The sequence below is a fragment of the Macadamia integrifolia genome, chromosome 7 (assembly GCF_013358625.1).
Source record: "Macadamia integrifolia cultivar HAES 741 chromosome 7, SCU_Mint_v3, whole genome shotgun sequence".
Lineage (NCBI taxonomy): Eukaryota > Viridiplantae > Streptophyta > Magnoliopsida > Proteales > Proteaceae > Macadamia > Macadamia integrifolia.
In genome coordinates this window covers 9,403,375-9,407,845 of record NC_056563.1, presented here as the reverse complement: position 1 = coordinate 9,407,845, position 4,471 = coordinate 9,403,375, and positions in this window count along the sequence as shown.

The following is a 4,471-nucleotide window of genomic DNA, read 5'->3' as shown; positions in this document are numbered from 1 at the left end:
ATTAACTGCAAGGGCATTTGAGCAACATCTCCAAAGAAAAAACTTGATTTTAGGAATCAAATCTAACTTCCAAATTTTAATCCAAAAAGGGTCAGGGGTTGAAGAAGGCCTTGAAATTGAGATGAAATAATGGAGAAGTAAGCAGATTGCACAACGAATTCTTCAGTCAGTGTATAGGCCCAAAGCCAATTATCAGACTAAGCATTAATGGGGATGGGGATTTGAGATATAGCAGCACCTTCCTCTATAGAAAATATGGAACGAATCAGCCCAGAATTCCACTGTTTAAAAGGTCGGACAATAAGGTCAAACACCATGGAGATATTAAGGTCTTAAGGTAAGAATTTGACCCCCCTGGGTAAGAAGGAAGCCAAAGGGTCATGGTGAATAGAGATAGACTTCCCATCTCCCACCCGGGGACGGAAACCTGAAATGTATGAAGATCTTCCCCTAACAAGGCTTCTCCAATCCCAAGAACAGTTTGGTTTATGTAAACTGCAGCAGCATTGTTTTGCAAGCAATGCAAGATTGAGACTCTCAAAAAATTAAGCAATCATCTTGCAAAGAGCAAGTGAAAGATACTAGGCCCCTCTCTACTTGTACAAATTCCAAAAAAATTTCTAGAACACTCAACTCTAAGCAGATGGCTAGGGAAAGCCTCTTGGCAGAGAATGAAAAGGTAAGGACTTGGAGGGAAGCCCTGCCTAAGACCTCTCTGAGGGAATCCTACCCAATAAAAAACCCATTTACTTTAACGGATGAAATTTAGATGCTGCCCAGGTTGCAGCAAAGTGGCTGCTAAAGAAATGGAATCTAAAAGGGTATTTTGGAAAATACTATAACTTAGGAGGGTATTTGTGAACCTAGGGGAAAGTGAATTATTCCATTTCTTTGGCTGCCAACGCAACCCGGGTAGCAGCCAAATTTTTTCCAACTTTAACATGATAAGTCACGAAGGTCACACACTGCATGATCCAATTAACCCAAACACGATAAAAACCAAATTTCACGAGCAAACATGCAAGAAATGACCACTCTACTTTTATCATATGCCTTGCACAAGTCAAGTTTTAAAGTGGAAGACATCATATGACGTAAAACCTCCTGTGCAGTGTAAACATTATCAGATATAGCCCTAGAGGGGATAAAAGCACTCTGATAGGGCTGATTAAAGAATTTAAGATTACTTTCAGCCTCTTAACCAAATATTTGGCAATGATCTCATAAAAAACTGTGCATAGGCTAATAAGACGAAAATGCCCATGTTCACAAGGGTTTTTTTTTTTAGGAATGAGAAATGCAGTTGTCCTATTGAATCCTTTCAACATAAAACCTGAACTCAAAAACATAAAATAGTCTAAACTACATCAGCACCAATTATGTCCCAATGTACCTGGAAAAACTTTTTGGTAAAGAAACATCTATTGATTTATAAGTGTTAGGCACGGGGTTGGGGAATTACAATATTTCGTCAACCACATACTAGACAGGGCCTTCCGGGCTAAGAAGTCTGCTAACAATGTTGGACTCCCTAGAAACAAAAGAGGAGGAACATGAGAAAAAGTAAGTCGCAATATGTCTAATATCTGAGATTATCGGCTAGATAAACAGCTGAACCGGCCGGCTGGGCAGTTATAGACAGGAAACTACTTCCTTATTATCCGATTCAACAACAATGTGCTCCACTCCAAGAGAGATCCCTTCAAGGATGTCGGAACGAATAGCTAGAGTCTCACCTTCTAGGATATCAGCAAAAATAAGTTTCTCAAATTTAGCCAAAAGAAACTTTTTTTCACTACCTGAATATCCACCCCACTCCACGTTTTCCACTGTAAGGATTCCATGTTGCATCACAATTAATTTTAACATATGGGCTTCGAGGAGGGGTCCAAGGGGCAGGGGCAACCTTATTTTGATTGCTGCACTTCAAAGGATCTACACTCACCTTCAAGGACATAAAAAACTTTTCTTGACCATTTAGAGCTGCTGAAATTACTTCTTCAGGCTTCTAGTTCTTCTTTGTAAAATGTAAGAGCATGTGAAAGAACTTGTTGAGACCACCCGTTTAACCTCTTGCTGGTTTGGTCATTGATCTCATGAAAAGGTCAATTTTTTGCTAACTCTTATTACCCATGGGAGACCAAGGTACTTGATAGGACCATCTCCATAAGGACATTTCAAGATCCTTGAGAACTACCATTTAATTTTCGGACCCGTATTGGGGCTGAAACATGAGCCAGATTTCTTGGCATTGACAGCTTAACCACTCACTTTTCAATATAAATCCACCACATATATCAAGTTATGCAATTCCTTAAGTCAAACCTCAGAAAAAAGAAGGCAATCATCTGTGAACATGTGGCGGGTTAGAGGCTGACCCCTGTTTCGCATTTTAATTCCACGCACACGATCAGCAGCTTGGGCATGTTGTAGAGCACTACTCAAAAGCCCGGGACCAAATCACAAATAAAGCAAGGGACAGAGAAAGATGCCATGCTCTTGCATGTTCTTTCTTTCGACAACAAAGTCAACAGGGTCAAGGGGGACAAATTAATTAAATTCTTCAATTGTTGGATGCATGAAGTAGAATGTCTAATTAGTAGTCAAAATTATCTACCGAGGGCAGTGGCAAGAAGTTAGGCATTTTGGCTTTAGTGTAAGTCTATTTAGTGTAAGTCTAGGAAAGGTTGTTGATTTGACCCTTCTACCACCAACCTAATTGAAAAAATATATATATATATATATATATATATTCATTTAAACAATTTGGTTTAAATTACACCCGCTTAAATCAATCATTTTAATCTTAAAATAACCACTGTTAGCAAAAAAATGCGTGGAAAAAAATGGAAACGACAAAAAAACCCGTTTAAAACACGTTTTAAACGTGTATCCAGATTTTAAGGGTAAAATAGAAATTTTATCATATTTACATTAAAAAAAAAAAATTCATAGAAGTGAACAGTGAAGACTGTAGGATACTAGGGTTTTGGTTTTTCACTTCTTCTCCAAGTTGGAAGTCGGAACCCTTCTCCAAGCTCTACGACGTACGAACTATTTCTTCTTCTTCTTCTTCTTCTTCTAATCGTCATCATCACCACCATCTCCAGAACATCAACTACAACTGCAGAGGTATCTATCTCTCTTTCTCTCAATGCTGTCTTATACCATGTTCATTAGATCTCTAGCATTCTGTTTTCATGTTCTTTAAGAAAAAAAAGGAATCTCTGTTTTCTAAACAAGGTACAGATTTAATTGGATTCGGTAAGATTAGTAAAGACTTTTCTTTTTAGATTCATAATAAAGAAGGAAGGAAGGAAGATAGAAAGAATCGTTGAAACCAACCAAGTCACCGAACGAACCCATCCTGCTTCTTGTCTTCTTAAATAAATGCAGAGACCGTATAAACCAGCAGAGCTTCTTCTGGAAACTCCCCACTACGATCCATGACAATGACGGTAACGCTGATTTCTTCTCTTCTCTTCTCTTCTCTTATTTCATTCTATGGATTGTTTGCTTTTGATACTAGACCACAGAACTACACTTCTCTCTCTCTCTCTCTCTCTCTACCCTGTGGTGTCCACAAACACATCATCCCAACGGCCGATCTCAGCCAGAACCTATAATTATACCTATAGGAAAACGACTGGTCAAGTCTCTGCATTTTCAAAGTCATGAAACTGTTCATGTGTGGTGGGTCAGTCCCAAGAGCTTTGGCCCCTCTTCGTAGTGGACTGGAATAGGTATAAAAGTGTGCATACATACGAACATTCCTCTTAATTTCAGTATATATATATTGTATCTCTAGATCCAGAGAGAGAGTACAATATCATATAAAGCCTTTCAATTTATAGGCAAGAGAGAGAGAGAGAGAGGGGATATGAGTCATATGACTGTTACCATTCCTTTCCTCTGAACTTTGTTGAAAACCTTGGGATTGAAGGCAGAATTTTAATAATGGGCATTGAGGAAGTATAATCATCTCCCTGTAATTGCAGTGAGCACCAAAAGCCTCAATTGAAAAAGAAAATTTGAGGAGAGGGAGAGAGATGATTTTGTATCTATAATTGTAGAGCTACAGAAATTTTCCTAAAAAGAAAAAGAAGGAATACCAGAAGAAAAGAGAGAGACAGGAGTAATAAGGGGGGTGTTTTTGAGTTGGTATTCAAAAAAAAAAAAAATTTTTTTTTTGGTGTATTAATTTTTAATTTGGAATTTACATTGGATGATATATGCATGAATGTTTGATGTTGCTATAGTTTAGAATATTAGATGCAGGTATACAGGTAATAATCTCTCAATTTACATAAGTATACTATCATTTTTTTTTTTTCGTTTATTTGAAAACTACATGTTTAATACACGTACCATTCGTTTCCGTCCGTTTGTTGTTCCCTTTTTTTTTTTACCTTTTTTTTACTGTACCGTTCATCATTTTTTCTGTTTAAAACTAGTACCGTACATCTTTGTT